Here is a 24,643-nt window from a genome sequence, read left to right as displayed (position 1 = left end):
AAAAGACATTTCATCGTATAGTAAAAAAATCAATACAAATCTTAGAATATGTCTTTATAGTTTATTTTGGAATTCTGACTTTGTTTGGTGTGCTTCTGTTACTGCTATAAAGTAGGGAGATTCTCCTAGGGGAAGGCAAGGCCATCAAGACAATTGGTGAACACCATCAGGTGCTAATAACTATTATTGGCTTCATCTGTAGATTCACAAAAGCAAACCAAACAAGAAAGTCTCCTCCATTTTTATTTTAGAATTAAAAAATAGGGGCTGGCATTTGGTGCAGCAGTTGGGTTGCAGCTTGGGACACCCACATCCTGTATCAGAGTCCTGGTTCCTCTGCTTCTCAACAGCCTTCTTGCTAATATGCATCCTGGGAGGCAGCAGGTGATGGCTCAAGTACTTGGGTCCCTGCCACCCATGTGGCTGTTGCAGGCATTAGGACGGTGAATCAAGGGATGAAAGATATTTCTCTCTGTCTCCTGCCCTGCCTTTCAAAGAAATTAAATAAACACACGAATAAAAGAGTCTCTAAGGACAGAAAAGGGATTTTAAAAGAATAAGAATTATAAAATCTAAAATATGATCTGAAACATAAGACAAGATGGAACAATCAAAAAAAGAGTCCTCTTAAGAAATTAAGAAAATAATAGAGATTTTTCTTTAAGATTTGTTTTGTTGATTTGAAAGGCAAATTTACAGAGAGAGAGAAAGAGAAGGAGGAGGAGGAGGAGGAGGAGGAGGAGGAGGAGAGTCTTCCATCCATAGGTTTACTCCCCAGATGGTTGCAATGCCCGGGGCTGGGCCACACAGAAGTCAGGAGCCAGGAGCTCCTCCCAGGTTTCCTTTGTGGGTACTGGGCCCAAACATTTGGGACATCTTCTGCTGATTTCCTATGTGCATTGGAAGGAAAGTGGATAGAAATTGGAGCAGATAGGACATGAATTGGTGCCCATATGGGAGGCCTTCTATCTGCTGGTTCAATTCCCAGATGACAGAGAGCTGGGAACACAATCCAGGTTTCTCACATGGGTGACAGGGACCCAACCACTAGAACCATCTCCTGCTGCTTCCCAGGGTGTGCCTTCACAGGAAGCTGGATTAGGGACAGGAACCAGGACTCAAACTCACAGCCTCTGATGTGGGGCACAGTCATACCACACAGTGTCTTAATCACTATGTCAAATGCCTGCCCAATGCCATTTTAAAAAAAATTTATTTGAAAGTCAGATTTATACAGAGAGAGAGAGAGAGAGAGAGAGAGAGAGAGAGAGATAGGTCTTCCATCTGCTGGTTCACTCCCCAGTTGGCCACAATGGTCGGAGCTGTGTCCATCTGAAGCCAGGAGCCTGCAGCTTCTTCCAGGTCTCCCACACAGGTGCAGGGGCCCAAGGACTTAGGCTGTCCTCCACTATGTTCCCAGGCCATAGCAGAGTGCTGGATTGGAAGCGGAGCAGCTGGGCCGGAACTGGTGCGCATATGGGATGCTGGTACTGCAGCAGAGGATTTACCCGCTATGCCACAGCACCAACTCCTGCCCAATGCCATTTTAAAGAAGGTTTTCCAGAAACCTATCCAATAACTTTTGCTCCGATTTCATTGGCCTGAGCTCAGTCATATACCTTCCCTTTTCTTTAGCAAAATGAAGTTGCTCTTGTTAAGAAAGAAGGCAAATTGCATTTGAGTGAAAAACCAGCAGTTTTTTCCACTGTTATTGATTTGGAAGTCTAAAAATAAACTAGTTTTTCTTCATTGGCTTACTTTTCTATGCGACTGTTATATTTTCCCTTCATTAATGAGCTGGAGTCCTCTATACCAGCTTGCAATAGCCAATGGAGAAATTTTCAAGAACTTTGCAAACCAGAAATTAAACCCAACCATTATTTTTCTTTAAGATTTTTATTTATTTATTTGAAAGGCAGAGTTAAAGACAGGCAGAGGCAGAGAGAGAGAGAGAGAGAGAGAGAGAGAAATCTTCCATTTCACTCCCCAAATGGCCACAACTGCAGCAGCTAGGCCTATCTGGAACCAGGATCCAGGAGTTTCTTCCAGGACTTGGGCCATCTTCTACTGCTTTTCCAGGCCATAGCAGAGAGCTGGATTGTAGGGGCAGCCAGGGCTTGAACCGACTCCTGTATAGGATGCTGGCACTGCAGACAGAGGCTTAGCCCACTATGCCAGAGTGCTAGCCCTAACCCAGCAATTATTTAAACATTAAATGATAAGTGGGGCTGGCGCTGTGGCACAGTGGGTTAACACCCTGGCCTGAAGTGCCGGCATCCCATTTGGGTGCCGGTTCAAGACCTGGCTGCTCCTCTTCCGATCCAGCTCTCTGCTGTGGCCTAGAAAAGCAGTAGAAGATGGCCCAAGTCCTTGGGCCCCTGCACTGGCGTGGGAGACCAGGAAGAAGCTGTTGGCTCCTGGCTTCGGATCAGTGCAGCTCTGGCCATTGCAGCCAACTGAGGAGTGAACCAGCGGATGGAAGACCTCTCTCTCTCTCTCTCTCTCTCTCTCTCTCTCTCTCTGCCTCTCTTCTCTCTGTGTAACTCTGAATTTCAAGTAAACAAATAAATCTTTAAAAAATAAATAATATAAGCAAAATTAAACAAATTACGTTGAAAACAAAGACAGTAAGTAGGTAAGGTAGATAATTTCCTAATTATTTTACAATTTTCTTTGCTGTTGAGGTTATATATATTTATTGTACCATACAGTGAAAATACCACATAACGGAAACCTATACAAGGGTACAAAGATCATGAAAAATGCAATTAAATGATAAATTTTTCTTGGTGCAAGGTATTTGAAATCAATACATAGTGTTTTTTCTTTAATAACATACATTTCCCTTAAGCTTCTGAAGACCCCCTTGTTTGCCTGGATTTAAAAAATGTTTGTACCAAAATAAATTTAAGCTTGAATTCCATTTCCCTTGGGCATTTGGAAGTACTCTCTCGGGGGATGGGAATATTTTTTTTCTGCCAAAAGCCATTTGGATATCTAGAACATCATTTGCAGGCCATACACTATTATCAAATTAAACATTAGCCTGCTATAGATTTGTTGAATTGCAAGCCCTTCCAGTGGTTCCCTCGTCAGGACCAGACCAAATGATTTCTTGGGACTGGAAGTTCCCCACCCCTGCCTCATATAATGGTGTTTATTGTGCATCTCCTTCCAATTCTTCATTCAGTGGCATCATTTTGGCAACTTAAAACTGGTCATGGAAAGATTACTTATCCTTCAGAAGTTGACACACATTGAGATGTGAAGGCTTTTTCCTTGGGAAATAGGTTTAAAACATTTATCGGAATAGTTGTGCCTTCTCACATTTGCAAAATTTTAAAAATAGTTTGCTATATTAATGACAGCCAATATAGAGCTCAGGGTAGGAACACATTCAATGTGTTGCACTAAAATGATAATTGCATCTAGAAAGTTAACCAGTGAACACAGCAGAAAAGGCATGAACTTATTCTTCCTCTGTTTATACCTTGCAATGATTCTCCTGGGACCACTGCCACCAGCAGCCAGCTATGTCAGCTCTGAGCTAAAGAAATGATTTTTCTGTGACTAACCCCTTCAGGATATAGGCAAGGAAAGGAGCTACTACATGCTTTCCCCTAAGGACTAATAAGTTTGCTTTGAGTTCCGAGCACTCCTCAGGAAACAGACACTTTCAGAAGGGAAAAAAATGTTGCAGTGATTCACTGATTGTCACTCTTTGGAGGGTAAAAAAATGAGACATTTTGGGGGAAGTAAAAGTGCAATATTACACAGAGAATAAATGATACAATGTAGTGGGCATCACTTGAAAGGGTACTTTGCTATTTCCTTTCTTTTTCTGGCACCTGAATTGAATCTATTGAATTAAAGCTAATTTTGCGATTTCACATTGAGTACATTCTCCTTTGCTACCTGCAGTTAAGTGAACCTTCTGCCACACTGTCTGTGGTTTGAGATGATGCTAGGAGTTCAACAAAGTATCCCTTGGTGAGGGTGTTGAGAAGCGAGCAATCTTCACCTTGGAGGGGCGTGCATTCAGTGTGACCCATGAATGAAGACAAGACAACACTAATTAGCATTGTAATGTGTACTGTCTCTGATCCAGTAATTCTCCCTTTGGGAATGTTATATAGACATACTTGTATATATGCAAAATGAACAACTATATGCCAATTTGTTCTTCTGTAACATTCTTGCATGATAACAAATACTTAGAAGAACAAACTCAAAATTCATCAATGAGGAGAGGTTAGATAAGTTATGATTTGTTTTTACAATGAAGTATTACGTAGCCATATAAATAATCTTAGGAACTAAAAAGTGAAAAATAGAAACATGAGTCGGAACAGTATGTATCATATACCTTTAATATAAAATAAGAGAAGATATAAACCTATATTTGTATCTTCTTGCATATGCATTATTCTGGAAGGATTCGTAGAATCTGAGAATAGAGACTTCTATGTGGGAGAGAGAGGTTCTGGCAAGATGAGGGGCACAGCTGAAAGGAATGGAGCATTGTTTTTTTTATTTTTAGCTCTAACAGTTTTCATTTTTTTTTTTTGAGTCATATGAATGCAGTACTTAAAAAAAAAAAAAAACCCTTCAGGGGGCCAGCGCTGTAGTGCAGCAGGTTAAAGCCCTGACATGAAGCACCGGCATCCCATATGGGCACTGGTTCCAGTCCCGGCTGCTCCTGTTCCCATCCAGCTCTCTGTTATGGCTTGGGATAGAAGTAGAAGATGATGGCCCAAATCCTTGGGTGTGGGGAGCAACTCAGACTAGACTAAGTTACTGAAATTAAGACTTATTCTATGCATCTGCTCTCCCACAATATGGCGCTGGGAGAGGAGTAAACAACTTCTACACAGCTGCCTCTAGTTCGACCAATAACCTGCAGGAGCTGATCCTGCTCCTGATTGGAGGAGAGCAGCATACTCGGCGTGTGGGTAGCAGAGTTGGGATTGGTGGAAGAGGACTATAAAGGAGGAGAGAGACAACATGCACCAGGGAACATCTAAGGGGAACATCCGGATAACATCTGAGCAGCCCCTGAGAGAGCCGGCCGGCGGTGTGCCGCTCCCCCACGGAAGTGGGGAAAGTAGCAGGGGGAGCCGCCCTTCCACGGAGGTGAGAGGGATCGGCAGCCAACCTGGATAGGACCAGCAGCAAACCGGGGAAGGGCCGAGCAGACGAAAGAACAATGCAGGGTCTAGTGTCGTTCCTCCACGAAGAGGGGGAATGACACTTGGGCCCCTGCACCTGCGTGGGAAATCTGGAAGAGGCTCCTGGCTCCTGGCTTTGGATTGGCACAGCTCTGGCTGTTGCAGCCAACTGGGGAGTGAACCAGCAGATGGAAGACCTCTCTCTCTCTGTCTCTACCTCTCTCTGTAACTCTTTCAAATAAATAAAATAAATCTTTTTTTTTAAACTTTTATTTAATGCATATAAATTTCCAAAGTACGACTTATGGATTACAATGGCTTCCCCCCCATACCGTCCCTCCCACCCAAAACCCTCCCCTTTCCCACTCCCTCTCCCCTTCCATTCACATCAAGATTCACTGGAGACTGTTTCTTGAATATTTAAAAACAAAAAAACCCCTTCAACCTATACACTTAGCTTGCAATACTTAGAGAGAAATTTGCCTTCAATTAATAGACATAATTTAGTGCAATCTGATAAGTTCTGACTGTGAGAAGGTTCCTTCACTCAAAGACTGAAGGGAGGAGAGTTTAGGGAAGGGACCACATGCAGATAGGTGCAGATTTATGGGAAACCACACAGGAGAGTGAGGCATCTAGGAATAAGGAAGAGCAGGTTGTCAGAACCCCAACAAGTTCACAAGGGTAAACGGGGTGGAGCCCTCACCGGTGTTGCAGGGACAGGAGCTCTGCACCACAGAGGGCAGCAGTGCCAGGAGCAACAGGGCAGTGAGGGGCAGAGAGAATGCGCATCCCAACGTTGCTGTCCTGCTACCCTTCATCCTGCCCAGTGCCAAACAGCAACCGGAAAGCAAGGAAACCTGGCGTTTGCCCTCTAGTGGCCATGTTCCTGAGGGAAAAAAGAAGCTGAGAAGGTGGAGAATGGATCTGGCAACAAATGGAAAATGACCAGAGCAGGATATTAGGGTGGCAACTGACACCCTAGCCGTCTGTTTATGTCCATACGTGTTGGTATGTGTCATATCAGGGTCAAAGATGGCTCCTAGATATTGATTCTATTTTTATGTCTTAACATCAGGCTAGGCCCATTAACTTAAATCCTGTGAGACCAAATTCAAAGTTTTGCATACTCAGTTGCTTTAAACATAACCCAACTAAGCCTACCTTTAGTCACTTTAAGATTGCAGAGGATGGATGTTTTCCCTAGTAGTGAACCCACATCTCTTATCCCTTATTGGAGTGCTTGGATCAAGTCTCACCACTGGCTCCTGATTCCAGTTTCCTGCTAATTCAGATCCTGGGAGGCATTGGTGATGGATCAAGTAGTTGGGACCCTGCCACCCGTATAGGAGATATAGGCTGAATTCCTAGTCCCAGATTTTGTCCTGCTACAGCCTTGGCCATTGTGGGTATTTGGGGAGTGAACTAGCAGTCAGGAGTAAATCAGCAGATGGAAGATCTGTCTGGCTGTCTCTTAAGTAAATTAATCAAGAAGTAAGTAAATAAAAGCTTCCTGCTTTGTATACCATGCACAATTATATCCAACATCTACCAGCCGTAGATAGCATGAACCCTGGGGGTATAAAAGACTCCAGACCCACGTTGCTCCCTAGAATTGTCTGACCCAGATGCTCTCCAAGATTCCCTTGCCACTTCTTTTTCAGTGACCACCTCCTGTTATTTCTGGTTGGTCTTCTGTTGTGGACTTCCCCTCAGCCTTGTCAAAGTGCCAATCAACACAGCTCCTTATATGCTACTGCCACCTTGTGGTCATGTGTTACTCCTTGGTCAGGACCTAAACCCTTTAACTCAATGCAATATGTGCACCATGGAATTAATTCATTTAATGTAAGTAAGTAGCTGGTATTCACAAAAAGTTTTATAGATTATTCCATTTAGTTTTTAAAACAATCTTGTAGACTAAATTCTATTATTCCCACTCAGAACTTAAATGGCTGGTCAAACATCTGAAAGCCAAAGTGAAACCAGGGTTCAAAGTCATGCATGCCTCTGACTTCAAAGCTTAACCTTTCCTCTACACTGTATAAGAGTACTTCAAAAAGTTTGTGAAAGAGAAATGGAATTTTTTTTGGGGGGGAGGCCAGCACCGTGGCTTACTTGGTTAATCCTCTGCCTGCGGTGCCAGCATCCCATATGGGCGCCTGGTTCTAGTCCTGGTTGCCCCTCTTCCAGTCCAGCTCTCTGCTGTGGCCCAGGAAGGCAGTGGAGGATGGCCCAAGTGCTTGGGCCATGCACCCACATGGAGACCAGGAAGAAGCACCTGGCTTCTGGCTTTGGATCGGCGCAGCACCAGCTGTAGCAGCCATTTGGGGAGTGAACCAACGGAAGGAAGACCTTTCTCTCTGTCTCTCTCTCTCTCTCACTGGCTACAACCCTACCTGTCAAATAAAAAAAAATAGAAGATACTTTTTTTGGTGCAAAAAATTTGAAATTCTTGCATAGTTTTTTCGTAATTTGCATTTCCGTGAACTTTTTGGAGACAATACACAAGACTCTTCTCCAATCCTCTGGTCTCTTTCATTTCCCCTGTTCCTAACACTGCTGTTGGGGGCACAGTGCTTATCACATTCTGCTTTTTGTTTAGGGGGGGCAATAAGATGATATCCTTAGAGGTTCATCTGACGCTCAAAGGTTGATTGCAAAATCAGCCTAAAGACTTTTTGGATTTAGCCAAGTAATATTAGCTTTTTAACTTTTAAAAAATATTTATTTATTTAAAAGGATGAGCATCGGCGAGAGAGAGAGAGAGAGAGAGAGAGAGAGAGAGAAATCCTCCATCAGATGGTTCATTCCCTAAGTGCCCACAACAGGCAACAGGTAGGGTTGGGCCATGCCAAAGCCAGGAGCCAGGAACTCTATTATCCTGGTCTCCCACAAGGGTAGCAGGGCCCAAGCACTTTGGGCAATCATCTACTGCCTTCCCAGGTGCATTAGCAGACAAATAACACTAGACAAATAACTCTCTGCGGTCCTAAATTACAACAGAGAACACCTGATAGAAGTAAAATACTTTCTGCAGAGACGTTCAGTCATCAAAGACCTCGCTGAATTCCCACTTACTGAATGGCTTCTAGATGTTCAATCTAAATTCACCATCCAAAGTTATAAAACATATGAGGAACAAGGTTTTAATGAGCAAGGACCAGTAAAAGCAATAAAAGCCACATTTTATACTTAAGGGTCTTGGTTATCCAAATGATTTGGATATAGAATTACACACACAATTGTTATATAGAAAATAATGATTTTAAGAATTATCAAGTCATTTTTTTTGTTGTTGTTGAGCATGGTGTTCCAATTCTTGATTTGTTGCAGACGGCATGAGGAAAAGATTTTGTCATTTGCTCTTTCGGTGAATAATTGGAATTTACCTTTTTAACACCACAAGTGGGGAGTAAAACTAAAAAAAAAAAAAAAAACAAAAACAACAACAACAACAAAAAAAAACCGGTTCTTAAAGCAAATAGAAGTTTTGTTTAAAACTGGAAATTAAAATAGTAACCCACAGACATAATCAGAATTTGAGAAAAAAAATAGAGCCTTTAACCTGGTTTCATGGTTTGCCCTTATTTCTTCTGTTTGTAAAATGAAAAATTTAAACCAGACCATTAGGGAAAAAGAAAATGCTTTTTCACTTCTCTCACTTGTGTGTTTTCTTTGGCAGGCCTGAAAAAGCAAGGATTGTTACTTCTGAGAACTCTTTTTCATGGTGGTAAGTTGCTAGGTTTCCAACTAAAAACAGATAAACCTGAATCTAGCAAGCTAATACAGAATGAGCTCAGAAATACATGTTAAATAAAAAACAAACAAACAAACAAACAAAAAACCAACAAACCTGACCATGCAAAACAGTGTGTAAATGTTCCATTCGTTTAAAAAAAGTGTCATCTTGTACTTATTTGTTGTATACAAATGGACTGTTCTTGCAGGAATATGCAAAAAACTCGTAATAGTATTTGGGGAGAAGTTGTAACTGAATTTGGATATATGAGGATGGAGGAAAACATTTAAACCTTATATTGGTTTATTTTGTTGTTTCTGTTAGAACCTGGTAATGAAAAAGTAGAAAATTTCCTCAATAACAGACACTACCCTCAATGTTTGGTTTTGCTTTGTTTATCGTATATTGTTTATCATATATTTCGTATTTGATCTGAAATATATATTTCATATATTATATCATATATTGATACCAGATCAATATCGTATCTAGCTAGTTGAGTGTATTGCACAACTGAACTATGTCTGCTTTGGTGGAATCCTGCTTCCACAGTTTTTTAGCTCAATGAGTTTGGGCAAATCTCTACGCCTCAGTTTCTTCTATTTAATGATCAAAATAATGAAGCTATGTTGAGAATTAAATAAGCTCATCCATGTAAGGGCTTTATATAGCATCTGACACATGGAATGGGTTAAATGTGAGTGATATTGAGACTTCACTCTTGCTGTTCATTTTCTAGTTCTTGTATTTCAAACACAAGCATGAGTCTGTGCTTGAAACCTCAAAACAGTCACTGAAGAGAAGAGAAAGTGTTAAGATAGTATCGGACATGACTATTTGACAACTGTCACATATTCATATTTAAAGGTTTTGTCAGGCATATTTTGAAGATTATGACAAAACCACGCTGAAATATCAGAATGGGATCAATTTTGTTGCCTTATGGAAGTGTTTGGCCTTCAAGCTATATGCCATCTGATGAACACCTGCACAGACAAATTATATTTCACAGTTTGTCAAATATTTTACATGAGTATTAGGAAGTGCATCTTGTGGACAAGAAAATAAAATATGTACTTTGTTTATGAAATCATATTGTTATTCCATCTGAAATTATAAGTGAATGAAATCCTTCAATAATAACAGCTGAGAGAAGGTTCAGTTTCCAGAGAATTCCAATTTACTCTTTTACAATGAAAAATATGATTAATTATCAAACAGACCAACACACCAGATTTCATAGATGACCATAATTTCTTCCCGGAAGTCTAATATTTGCAGCCAAATTCTAAGAAAATGTTCAGCTTGCAAAGTACAGCTTCTGAAGCCAGAAAACTGGGTGATTTTTAGGTTTATTTCCTTAGAAATATACATTGCCCCTCTGAGCATTCATGACAGCTAGAGATCAAATTTAATTCTGCAAATGTAGTTAAATTTTTAAAATATTCATTTTATTTGAAAGGCAAAGACACAGAGAACGAGGGAGAGAGAGAGAGAGGGAGAGGGAGAGAGAGGGAGAGAGGGAGAGAGAGAGGGAGAGAGGGAGGGAGAGAGAGAGGGAGAGAGAAGGGGAGAGAGAGAGAGAGAGAGAGAGAGAAATCTTCCATCCACTGAGTTCATTCCCCAAATGGCTGCAATGGCAGAGACTATGGCAGGTTGAAGCCATGAGCCCAGAACTCCATCCAGGTATCCCACATGGGAAGCAGGGACCCACACACTTGGGGGCATCTTCTGCTGTTTTCCCAGGATCTTTAATAGGTAGCTGGATTGGAAGCTGAACATCTGGAACTTGAACTGGGTTCCAATATGGGATGCCAGTGTTGCAAACAGTGGCTTAATCCACTACACCACCACAGCAGCCCCAAATATAATTAATTTGTTGTTGTTGTTCTGCCATTTGGCTTTAATTAAAAATTGCTTCTTTTACATGTGTTAATGATATTTACATTGCCTCGGGTTAGAAATCCTGATGCGCTTCCTATCATTAACCAAACTATCTGTATGGATGTTTTAATAATTTACTCATTTTGTAGATGCTGTACTACTTTACCATTGCTGCACAATCTCAGTGGCTGAAAACACAAATTTAACTCACAGGTGCTGTGCTGCAGGAATAAAACCATGAGTTAGCAGGATCTTCAGCTCAGGGTTTCACCAGCTTGAGGACAAGACATCTGCGGGAGCTACAACCTCATCTGAGGCTCAGGGAGATCCTCTTTCAAGTTCACTGGTTGTGAACTTGATCCTCTTTCAAGCTCCTTAGGTTGCAGAGCTGAGTCCCTCAGCTCTTCAAGGCCTGCTGTTCCTTGCCACAAGATGCAATTCTCTCCACAAGATGTAATTTGCTTCTTTGAGACACGAGGAATGCATTTGTTGCAGCCTAAAATCTCTCTCTCCCATCCATGGTAAGAGAGTCTATCTTGCGTGGTCTAAACCAGGGACCTTACACCCAGATGGGGGCTACCCACACTCAAAGGGAGGAGGCCATACAGGGGCCCTTCTGCAATCCTGCTTGCTATTTACAGCTTATTAGGAGAGTGAGAAGTCAGGAGGAGGTATTTCACTCGAGCTTTGGATGCACTGAAGCAAAGTATTAACCTCAATTCAGGTGCGTCCAGCTGCTGCTGATCCCAAGTTTTACCATCATGGCCTCACCATGGTGGTAAAATTGTATTTGCAGAATCCTGTTGATCAGTTTAAATAAGGGATAAGATAATGATGAGGGGACCCAGGATTATGCTGCTATGGTGGGGAGGGGAGAGGAATAGCTGATTGTCTACATGAATTATTTTTTTAAACAGGATTCAGATTAATAAATTGGTGCAATTGTAAGTGAATTATACTAAGAATAATCAGTTGAGTGCCCTCATATCAGGTGCTCTCTGATATGAGGAAAACAAGGCTCCATGAGAATAATGAGTAAATATTAAGAAGTTGAAAAGTTATAGATGTCTATTTATTGCTGAATACCTTCAGCTGTTCATCTCAGAGTTAGTTTTTTTTTCTCTAATCTAGTTCCTTTTGGGTACAAAGGGTACATTCTTGAAATTCTTTTTTTTTTTTTTTTTTTTAGTGACATGCAGAGTGGACAGTGAGAGAGAGAGACAGAGAAAAAGGTCTTCCTTTTGCCATTGGTTCACCCTCCAATGGCTGCCGCGGCCGGCACGCTGCGGCTGGCACACCGCGCTGATCCGATGGCAGGAGCCAGGTACCCATCCTGGTCTCCCATGGGGTGCAGGGCCCAAGCACTTGGGCCAACCTCCACTGCACTCCCGAGCCACAGCAGAGAGCTGGCCTGGAAGAGGGGCAACCGGGACAGAATCCGGCGCCCCGACCGGGACTAGAACCCAGTGTGCCGGTGCCGCAAGGTGGAGGATTAGCCTATTGAGCCGCGGCGCCGACCACATTCTTGAAATTCTACGTGGTTGTTGAAACTAGAAGCCCCAGAAGTTCTCATTCAGTTTCTCCACTAGCATTTAGTGAGGCCCTACTGTGTGTCTAGCACTATCTAACCTCAGAGTATCTGATGTTGGACAAGATAGACATGGATTCCACCTTCCAGAATAAAAGATAGAACCTGAGATATAAATCCTTATGGTATTAAATAAAAATATACTTGTGTTATTAATGTTATCAAAAGCAATTAGAAGTATTAGTAATGCCATACTATATTCAATATAATAAATATGCTTGGATTTCTGATATAGCCACAGTGGACCTAAATACATTTTTCCTGACTATAATAGATATGACATATTTTCCCCCAGTTATTATAAAGAAAGTAGTCACAGACTGTGTAAGTGTGTGTTTTGGTATGAGAAACTATAACTGAACCGGTGAAAATTTAGCACTAACCATCAGAGAATTGAAAACAGGTAAACTTTGAATTATAAACTTGAATTGTTATTATGCAATGCATACTTTGGGTGGAGTAAGATTATACAGCTGCTATTGCATGTGTTCAGGGCATGAACAGAAAGGGCTGGTAAATATACAAGCAAATAGGTAGATAAATAACAAGGAAGAGTAAAAGCAGGAGAGAGGAGATTGAGGGGAAGAGATAGAGATAATTTAGCTTCAAATAATTTATTCAGAATATTGCAAGCAGAAAATATAGGGGCAAAACCCAAATTTTATTATCTATGTATGTTTATCAAATGTTTTCAGTGATGTAGAGCTTCTCAAAACCTTAACACAGTTGGCTCATTTGGATAGAAGATTTTTTGAAGTGAAATGATGCATAATCTTTCTGCAGTACAGAAATAATATTAAAAGTAAACTTAGGGCCGGCACCACGGCTCACTAGGCTAATCCTCCGCCTTGTGGCGCCAGCACACCGGGTTCTAGTCCCGGTCGGGGCACCGGATTCTGTCCCGGTTGCCCCTCTTCCAGGCCAGCTCTCTGCTGTGGCCAGGGAGTGCAGTGGAGGATGGCCCAAGTGCTTGGGCCCTGCACCCCATGGGAGACCAGGATGGGTACCTGGCTCCTGCCATCGGATCAGCGCGGTGCGCTGGCCGCAGCACGCCGGCCGCGGCAGCCATTGGAAGGTGAACCAATGGCAAAAGGAAGACCTTTTTCTCTGTCTCTCTCTCTCACTGTCCACTCTGCCTGTCAAAAAAAAAAAAAAAAAAAGGTAAACTTAGTTTCCCCTATGATTTACAGAGGGACAACTATTGCCACCTAATGGTGAAAATGCACATTGCAATAGATTTTTCACATGCCTGCAACTTTTACAGCAGAGTGTCTTATATAAAATGTATCAATTTAATATCCCAATGATATGAAAATAAAATCTGACAGTTATAAATATGGAAACATTAATTAATATAATTGGTGCACTAGTATACAATAAAAAAACTTTCTTTTTTAAAAAAAGATTTATTTATTTATTTGAAAGTCAGAGTTGCACAAAGAGAGGAAAGGCAGAGAGAGAGAGAGAGAGAGAGAGGTCTTCCATCTGCTGCTTTACTGCCCAGATGGCCACAACAGCCGGAGCTGTGCCGATCTGAAGCCAGGAGCCAGGAGCTTCTTCTGGGTCTCCCACACGGGTGCAGGGCCCAAGGACTTGAGCCATCTTCTACTGCTATCTCAGGCCCTAGCAAAGAGCTGGATCGGAAGAGGAGCAGCGGGACTAGAACCGGTGCCCATATGGGATGCCGGCACTTCAGGCCAGGGCATTAACCTGCTGCGCCACAGTGCCAGCCCCCAAACTTTATTTTTCATGTTAGTATCTGATAATAGTAGTCTGATGAACTTTTTCATGATACTATTTCATTTGTTATAACAAATGCATAATATAACAAAAGCACATTACTTTTATCATTTTGTCTAGGTTCTTAGTTTACATTGCAAATATCTACTAAATATTCAGGATTAATTTCATTGAGTTTACCATGAATTAAAATCTAAATATTTGATAGAATCTTTACAATCTTTTATTCACTTGGTTAAATGTTCCATGAATTTAATTTTATCTATGGAGATATTTAAAATGTCTAGTTAAAACTAATTATTATTATATGATTTCAGATGAATTCCTATAATATCAAAATTACTGTGGTGACTTTATGGGAATGTGATTATCATAACATTCAGGTTATGTGAAGACACAACTCACCTAATGAGATTTGTAGGTTGCTCACATTACTGCACTGTCATATTGCCCACAAATTTTTGAAAGATTTTATTTATTTATTTATTTGAGAGGTATAGTTACAGACAGTGAAAGGGAGAGACAGAGAGAAAGATCTTCCAACCACCGGTTCACTCCCCAAATGGCCACAATGGCCAGAGCTGAGCCCATCCGAAGCCAGGAGGCGGGAGCTTTCTCCAGGTCTCCCACGTGGGTGCAGGGGTCCAAGGACTTGGGCCATCTTCTACTGCTTTCCCAGGCCCTAGCAGAGAGCTGGATCTGAAGAGGGGTAGCAGGGACACGAATTTGCACCCATATGGGATGCTGGCACTGCAGGTAGAGGCTTAGCCTGCTCCTTCACAGCACCGACTACATTGCCCACAATTTTATTGTGTATAAATGTTGAGTCATTTCCTCAGTCGTGTTCTCGGTCTTTAAGACAACAGACTGTGTTGTGCCTTTGTTCATGTGTTTGCTTTTGGTGTGTCTTTGTTGGCCTCAGTAATCTTTGGAAGGGGATGTGGGATAAAAGATTTTGATGGTGGTAAGAAGAAAAAGCCAGTCCTGGCTGTGGGGCAAGTGTGGGAGTGCCTAGGGTGAGGGCCCTTCTTCTGTGACACTGAATTCCTAAGGGAACCTAAGTGAAAGGCGAAAAATGGAGAGCACTGTTAAGAAACTAAGGACATACTTGACTACTAAGCTATGTTAATGGTGAAAGTCTGGGACTTCAAGTAAGATATCCAGGTGTTAGTTCCTTAGCCCTTACTAGATCATCAACTGATCTTTTAAGTCTTGGATCACTTATATTTTTTTAGAAAATTGGCATAAAAATACATGTCCAAAGCACACACTCTATTCACTTGTATAACAGCCAATTCTTCCCCTTACCATGAGTTAGTGTATAAGTAAATTATATATTATTATAATGAGGCTTTTGCTAATTATGTCCCATTGTCTTTTTTAATTAATTAATAAATTTATTTATTTTTAACTTTTGTTTAATGAATATAAATTTCCAAAGTACAGCTTATGGATTACAATGGCTTCCCCCTATAACGTCCCTCCCACCCGCAACCTTCCCCTTTACCACTCCCTCTCCCCTTCCATTCACATCAAGATTCATTTTCGATTATCTTTATATACAGATCAGTTTAGCATGCATTAAGTAAAGATTTCAACAGTTTGCTCCCACACAGAAACATAAAGTGAAAAATACTGTTTGAGTACTAGTTAGAGCATTAAATCTCAATGTACAGCACACTAAGGTCAGAGATCCTACATGGGGAGTAAGTGCACAGTGACTCCTGTTGTTGACTTAACAAATTGACACTCTTGTTTATGGCCTCAGTAATCACCCTAGGCTCTTGTTATGAGCTGCCAAGGCTATGGAAGCCCCCTGAGTTCACCGACTCTGATCATATTTAGACAAGGCCATGGTCAAAGTGGAAGTTCTCTCCTCCCTTCAGAGAAAGGTACCTCCTTCTTTGATGACCCGTTCTTTCCACTGGGATCTCACTCGCGGAGATCTTTCATTTAGGTCCCCCCCCCCCCCCCCCAGAGTGTCTTGGCTTTCCATGCCTGAAATACTCTCATGGGCTTTTCAGCTGGATCCGCATGCCTTAAAGGCTGATTCTGAGGCCAGAGTGCTGTTTAGGACATCTGCCATTCTATGGGTCTGCTGTGTAGCTCACTTCCCATGTTGGATCGTTCTCTCCCTTTTTGATTCTATCAGCTAGTATTTGCAGACACTATTCTTGTTTATGTGATCCCTTTGGTTCTTAGTCCTATCATTATGATCAATTGTGGACAGAAATTGATCACTTGGACTAGTGAGATGGCATTGGTACATGCCACCTTGATGGGATTGAATTGGAATCCCCTGGTATGTTTCTAACTCTACTGTTTCAGGTAAGTCAGCTTGAGCATGTCACGAATTGCACATCTCTTCCCTCTCTTATTCCCACTCTTATATTTAACAGTGATCACTTTTCAGTTAAGTTTCAGCACTTAAGAATAACAACTAACTGAGCACCAAAAAGGAAACCTGTTAAAGTGAAATGAACACTATGAGAAACGGTGACTTGATCAGCCCTTGCCCTGACTGTTGATGAACAACTTAATATGTTATCCCTCTTAGTATTTTTTTTGTTTGTTCTACTTAATACTTTTGGTTGAATACTGTAATCAATACCCATTGTCTTAAGTAGGGCTACAGCTAGAGAATTTTATCATGTACAGGGAGAGATTTTTTAAATTTTTAGGCAGAAAGTTGCTTTTGAGAGGAAGATATTTTCATTTATTCCACAAAAATCAACATTGACTTCTGAGAATAATTTACCTGATATCTTGAAAGCTAAAAAGATATTCAGTTTGTAGTTTTATCTTTTAAACCAAGAGCATGTCTTATAGTACAGATCATTAGCATTAACTCAGTACCCATTCTCCCCTCATCATTTCTTATCTGCTCTTGCAGTTGGGATGAGTCCATGTGACAGTGCTGTTTTGAATGGCCTGTATGAAGAAGTGTCATGTATTTCTTCCAGACATAAGAAATTAAGAGCCAGGTAGTTTCAACATTTTTCTTCTCTCCTGCTGCAGGGACTTTGTGTGTTGCAAGTGATCTAACAAGCCTAATACTATATAAATTAAACACAATGTTATAATTTAAATAAAACATATTATAATATTAAACTGTATGTAATTTATCATAAGTACATACATAATGTATAAAAGTATAATAGCCAAAATAAGGAAAGACTGCCTAGATTCACAGAAAACTATGGCTGGGATATGAGAGAAATAAATCCTTATGGAAAGCCCCAGAGAGCCCTGCTTTCTAAAAGTACTGTTAATTTTCCTCAATAGTGTAATATTTTAGAGTCAGAACAAAAAATTTGGCCCATATTTCACAGTCCCTTCTCTGCTCCCTGGTGAATGGAAGATCCATTATTGTTCACAAGGGGGAGAAATCTCATCCTTGATTAGGAAAAATGGTGTTCTAGTGATGCCAGCAATCAAAATATGGTTGGAGCATTTGTTCAGGAAGTCATGAAATTTCCAAGTTTAAAATTTCATTTTCGGGCTGGTGCTGCGGCCCAATAGGCTAATCCTCCGCCTTGCGGCACCGGCACACCGGGTTCTAGTCCCGGTCAGGGCGCCTGTTCCGGTTGCCCCTCTTCCAGGCCAGCTCTCTGCTGTGGCCAGGGAGTGCAGTGGAGGATGGCCCAAGTGCTTGGACCCTGCACCTCATGGGAGACCAGGAGAAGCACCTGGCTCCTGGCTTCGGATCAGCGTGGTGCACCGGCCACGGCGGCCATTGGAGGGTGAACCAACGGCAAAGGAAGACCTTTCTCTCTGTCTTTCTCTCACTGTCCACTCTGCCTGTCAAAAAAAATTTCATTTTCGTTTGCATAGATAATAATTCATATTTTTTCCTTCTCATTGTCTAAGGGGGACACATTGTGGCCAATGTAAGAGAGTGCTGGTGGACTAGCTGGCCAGAATTCGGTCAGTTGGTGGAATTGGTAAGGGCTGGTTTTGGAGTTAGTAAGAGAAGGGCAACTATTACCAAGACTTTGAATTCTCTGGGTCATTTACTTGATCTCCTGTTTGGTTTCCTATGAAGTCAGATGATAGTTGTTTCTGTCCTGATATTCTCCCTGACAGGTTCATACTATCTATTTTCATATAGATACATTTTGACAGTCTTCAATCATTGTAATTCTGTATATCAATGCTGTTAATTTTGTTGGGTCACATTGACAACAGATAAAAGTTATTTGCTTTCCTTTGAGCAATTATGCATATATGACAGAGTCATATGCTGAATTGAAGGAAAAATTTCCCATGAACTTTATTTACACGTTTACATTTTGGTGTTAATGCAAAATGTAATCTTTTATATAGTTGTTTTATAGGTGCCTGCATGAGTGTGTGGATGGATGGATGGCAAGAAGAACTGAAGAAATCATGATGAATAAAGCATATGAAATAAAGAAGTTTTCATAAACACATTGATATAAGGGGAAGAGTGGTAGACTGCATCCTATTGAATTATACCTTGCTATTGGCACTATTAGAATAGATGGGATTCACAACACAGATAGTCATGTAGAGACTGTGTGTTTCTATTACATTTATTTTTATTCAGTTAATTTGTTTTTTGCTGTTATGAAGGAAATCCTGTCTTTCCTTTATCCTCTATCTAGTTGCTACTGAATTACAATGACCCCAATGACTAGAGTTGGGCCAGTCAGGAGCCAGGCACTTTCTCCAGGTCACCCACGTGGGTGCAGGGGCCCAAGAGCTTGGGCCATTTTCCACTGCCTTCCAGGCCATAAGCAGAGAGCTGGATCGGAAGAGGAGCAGCTGGGACACAAACAGGTGTCATATGGAATGCCGGTGCTGCAGGTGGAGACTTAGCCTACTATGACTCAGCGCTGGCCCTCCGGGTACTTTTCATGTATGCAATTGAAATTTACTATAAAAATGAAAAATTAACCTCCCATTCCAAATTTTATTCTTACTGTCTTTCAATTACATACCTTTATTGTCTGATAACTCCATACCAAAATTTTCAAATGGCTGTGATAATTTATAATGATTGTAGTTCCATTGTTCCTGAATTTAAAAGGAAAGTTTTAGTTTTTTTTCTCCTAAGATTGATCCTGATTGGGGGGCTGGCACTCTGTTTAGTGGGTAAAGCCAACGTCCGCAGTGCTGGCATCCCATATGGGCACTGGTTTGAGTTTCGGCTGCTCCACTTCTGATCCAGCTCCCTGTTAATGTGCCTGGGAAAGCAGCTGAAGAAGGCTCAAGTCCTTGGGCCCCTGCACCCACGTGAGAGACCCAGAAGAAGCTCCTGGCTCCTGGCTTCCGATTGGCACAGCTCCGGCCACTGTGGCCATCTGGGAAGTGAATCAGCGGATGGAAGAACTTTCTCTCTTTCTGCCTCGGACTCTATGTAATTCTGCCTTTCAAGTAAATAAATAAATCTTTAAAAAATTTTATCCTAGCTTTTGTATTGACATATACCATAACTCATTAGATAGATTGAGCCATAGTTTAATATGTTTATCTATCTGTGTATAGCATACACACACACACACACACACAGCTAGGAGAAATTTGCATTTCTTTGTCTTATCTGTTTATAATTTTCTTTAAAACACTGAATTTTATCACCTTTTAATAGCATTTTAATCAAGTTTTATGTGTTATAGTAATATAATTCTTAGAAATGAATAATCTTTGCAGTCTTCAAACAAGCTCCATTTATGTAATATTTTTAATCACCTAATAATGCCTTGTTTATTATTTTTGACTTAATATTTGAGATTGTTCTGTACTTTTCCACTTTTAGTGCTATTTTTATTAGGGTTTGAAGTAGATGTTCCTTTAGCTTTTTAAAAATGCATCTAAGTTGGGACCAGTGTGGTGGCGTAGCAGATTAAGCCTCTGTCTGTGATATCAACATCCCATATAGATGCCAGTTCGAGTCTTGACTGCTCCACTTCTGATCCAGCTCCCTGCTGATGTACCTGAGAAATCAGCAGAGGATGACCCAAGTGCTTGGGCCGCTGAATCCATGTGGGAGATCTGGATGAAGCTCCTGGCTCCTGGCTTTAGCCTTGTCCAGCCTTGGCCATTGTGGTCATGTGAGGAATAAACCAGAAGATGGAAGATTTTCCCTCTGTCTCTTCTCCTCTCTCTGTAACTCAGACTTTCAAATAAAAATAAAAAATCTTTCAAAATAAATGAATCTAAGAGTTTTAATCCTGGAAACAATTTTAATAATACTGAAGCTGTAGCAAATTAATCTCATTCTTTCCTGATATTTGTTGATATTATTTAGAGTTATAAATTTTCCTTTGAACTTTTTCACATCAATTCTAACATTTGTATTAGAATTTTATATTTTAGGCCGGCGCTGCGGCTCACTAGGCTAATCCTCCGCCTTGCGGCGCCAGCACACCGGGTTCTAGTCCCGGTTGGGGCGCCGGATTCTGTCCCGGTTGCCCCTCTTTCAGGCCAGCTCTCTGCTGTGGCCTGGGAGTGCAGTGGAGGATGGCCCAAGTGCTTGGGCCCTGCACCCCATGGGAGACCAGGAGAAGCACCTGGCTCCTGCCTTCGGATCAGAGCAGTGCGCCAGCCATGGCGGCCATTGGAGGGTGAACCAACGGCAAAAGGAAGACCTTTCTCTCTGTCTCTCTCTCTCACTGTCCACTCTGCCTGTCAAAAAAAAAAAAAAAAAGAATTTTATATTTTAATATTTTAAGTTCATTATTATTTTCATTCTTTACATAGTCTTCTTTCTTAGATTATAGATAGATGATATAGATAAACAGATACATACTAAAGAGAGATTCCTATACTTTTAAATACTCTGAAATATTTCTTTTTAGAATAAAGTTAGGCACCCTAATCAAACATTTGTCTATGTATTTGTATGAATACAAATTTTTTTTAGATAAAAATAAAGCTTGTGTTTCTTTTTCTGAGAAATGTGTCCTGATAATAAAGCATTTGAGTTTTTGTTCATGGAACTTAAACTTTCCAATGCAGTTTCTTTATCAATCTCTTAAATGAGGCTTTAGAATTTTTACAATTAAAACTTTAAATGCTCTCCCATTTGAATTTAACAGGAATTAGATTATGATAACAATTGATCTAGTTCTAACTTCATCTTGGCTCAACTCATACTATCACATGTGCCACATTAATTCACATGGGAGTAATCAAAGCTACAACTCACTGATATTTTAGAAATATTGTAAAATCTTTATTTCTTTATTTCATCTAGTTGGAAAGGTAGCAAGAGAGGCAGAGAGAGCTTCTATCACTGGTTCACTCTACAAATGTCTACAAAAACCAGGACTGAATCAGGCTGAAGCCAAGAGTCCAATTAAGCTCTTCCATGTGGGTGGGAGAGACCCAAGTATTTGAGCCATTACCTGCTGCCTCCGAGGGTGTACATTAGTGTGAAGATGAATTTAAAGCAGAGGAGCCAGGACTCGAACTATGAACTCCAATATGGGATGCAGGTGTAACCAAGAGATGTCCTTGACCCTAAACACCCATCCTGGGAATATTTTTGATTATGAAGTTTATCACATGACATGGAAGTTGCTTCATGGTTAGCTGTAGGATATTTTCTTCGAATTGTTAGTCATTAGATAACCTACGTTTGTTTTCAAAATTAATGTATTTTCTATGTTATGGACACAGTTATATCTTTTTTTTAATTATTGGTCAATGCTACTTTTTCAAAAGATTTTTATTTATTTATCTGAGAGGTAGAGTTACAGAGAGAGGGAGAGAGAGACAGTTCTTCCATCTGCTGGTTCACTCCCCAAATGGTTGCAACAGCTGGAGCTGGGATGATCTGAAATCAAGAGACAGGATCTTCTTTGAGTCTCCCAAGCTGGTGGAGGGGCCAGGCACTTGGGCCATCTTCTACTGCTTTCACAGGCCATACCAGAGAACTGGATTGGAAGAGGAGCAGCTGGGACATGAATCGGCGCCCATATGGTGTTTTGGCACTGCAGGTGAAGGCTAAGCCTACTACACCACAGTGTCAACCCCACTGATTTATCCTGAAAATGAAATTAAATTCTTCTTTTCTTTAGCATCTAGAAAAATTAGTGCTAAATTTTGGATCACCTCCAGAAATTTTGTGCATGGCAGCAAAGTATTAATTTTATTTGGATGTTCTATCTCAATCTTAATCTTATTCTTCACTTCCATATTTCTTTTGCTTTATATTTCAGTTTTTAAGTAACAGAAATCAAACACATATATAATTCTACTCAAATTTAATCAAAACCAGAGTTTATTATAATGTACTATTTTCTTAAAGAACCCAGAGAAAAGGATTTCACTGGACCCAAGGAGCTAGCTAAAGCTATACATTGGAATGTTACCAGGGTTTTGTCTCCATTTTATATGTCTGCTCATCTTTGAACAGCTACTTTCACATTTACTTTCTTTTCTTTTTAAAATTTATTTATTTATTTGAAAGGCAGAGTTACAGAGAGGCAGAGAGAGAGAGAGCGAGTCAGAGCGAGAGCGAGAGCGAGAAAGAGAGAGAGAGAGAGAATTTCCATCTGCTGGTTCACCCCTAGATGGCCACAACAGCTGGAGCTGCGCTGATCCAAGGCCAGGAGCCAGGAGATTCTTTTGGGTCTCCCATGTGGGTGCAGGGGCCCAAGCATCTGGGCCATCTTCTACTGCTTTCCCAGGCTAAGCAGAGAGCTGGATTGGAAGTGGAACAGCCGGAACTCGAAGTGGCGCCATATGGGATGCCAGCACTGTAGGTGATAGCTTTACCTGCTATGCCACAGCACTGGCCCCTTTACATTTGCATTTATATTCAGGGAGAAATTGATTCCCAGTCCACGTGATGGCCTGTGGTCAATATGAACAATATGCGGAACTGGAAGTTGTTAATCAGTAGGTGAACGGAAGTATTAATTTCATTTAAAGCCATTCAAGTCAACTGTTTATTTTTTTAAATTATGAAAAATAGAATTAAAGAAAATCATCAAACTAATAAACTAGAGGAACAGAGGCAAAATAAAAGGGAAAGGAAAACCATTGTTAACAGTGCACAATAATATGGTAATACTTTTGTTATGAACAAACACAATAAATACAAGCAGATGAAAACACAAGCTAAAACACATGAATTCTACTTGGTTACAACTACAAAATTCAGCTATACCTTGTTTATAAAAGATATACTGATAGTGTTACAGAAAGATGATCATCAAGCAAAATGGATTTTACATTAAATACATTATTACAGTTGAGAGCATTGTATGCAAAAAAGAAGGTATTATGATGCTATGTGATCCTAACAACACACTCAAATGTGCATATAAAGCACAAATTATACATAGAAACTGATAAGTATGCAATCAGAAATTTGTAACTTTATTAAGTGTAATTTAGAAAATTAATTGCTTGAGCAAACAAAAATTTCTATAAATACAGAAGATTAGAACAAAACAATGTAGTAGCCATGCATGTAATGTACACAAAATGATTAGGGAACAAATGATTCCCAAGCATACAAAATCTTTTAAAAAACAAGCATAGGGGGGCCAGCACTGTGGCATAGCAGGTAAAGCTGCCGCCTGCGGTGCCGGCATGCCATATGGCCACTGGTTCGAGTCCTGGCTGCTTCACTTCCAATCCAGCTCTCTTCTATGGCCTGGGAAAGCAGTAGAAAATGGTTCAAGTCCTTGTGCCCCTGCACCCATGTGGGAGACCCAGAAGAAACTCCTGGCTCCTGGATTCGGACCAGCACAGCTCCGGCCATTGCGGCCAACTGGGGAGTGAACCAGCGGATGGGTGACCTCTCTCTCTCTCTCTCTCTGTCTCTCCTTGTCCCTCTGTAGCTCTTTCAAATAAATAAATGAATCTTTAAAAAACAAACAAAACAAACCACAAAAAACAAGCATAGAAACTGTGAAAAAAATTAGAAATAAAGAACAGTAAAGTGTTAAGTAAATAGCAAAAGCATAGGCATTTGGAAGTTTTAAAATATATGCTAATATAATGTTAGTTGAAAAAGAAATAATAAAATATTCATATATCAAAATGTATGTTAGATAAGAAATGAAAAAGGACGTTGCAGATTTGTAATGTACCATTTCTATAAATTTAAACAAGAATTACTACTGTATCTATAAATACAAAGCCACTAACATAACATGCATAGGAATTACTTAAAATGTTTTCATGGCAGTGGATGCTTTTAGGAAGCCAGAAAGGGGAAAGAATGGAATTAGAGTGATAGTTGCATCTGTAATACATAATTTGTATTTTTTAAAAATTTTATTTAGGGTATACTAATTTCATGTATTTAATATATACAGATTCAGGAACATAGTGATGCTTCCAACCTCCTCTCCCTCCTGCCCACACTCCTACCCTTCTTCCTCCTCCCTCTTCTATTCCCACTCTTAATTTTTTTTTGACAGGCAGAGTGGACAGTGAGAGAGAGAGAGAGAGACAGGTCTTCCTTTTACCGTTCGTTCACCCTCCAATGGCCACTGCAGCTGGCATGCTGCAGCGGCGTGCTGCGCTGATCCGAAG

General features: G+C 40.7%; 1 long non-coding RNA gene across 1 annotated transcript in view; it reads left to right on the top strand.

Moving 5' to 3' along the window:
* Positions 1-24,643, top strand: part of LOC127493948 (uncharacterized) — a 46,427-nt gene that overhangs the window by 12,456 nt on the left and 9,328 nt on the right. The window contains exon 2 of the long non-coding RNA XR_007924576.2: positions 8,854-8,901. This is a non-coding gene — a long non-coding RNA (uncharacterized lncRNA). The remainder of the gene's footprint in view (positions 1-8,853; positions 8,902-24,643) is intronic.

This window comes from Oryctolagus cuniculus, chromosome 4 (assembly GCF_964237555.1).
Source record: "Oryctolagus cuniculus chromosome 4, mOryCun1.1, whole genome shotgun sequence".
Classification (NCBI taxonomy): domain Eukaryota; kingdom Metazoa; phylum Chordata; class Mammalia; order Lagomorpha; family Leporidae; genus Oryctolagus; species Oryctolagus cuniculus.
Note: the sequence above shows the minus strand (reverse complement) of the source record. Positions and strands in the feature narration are given on the sequence as shown.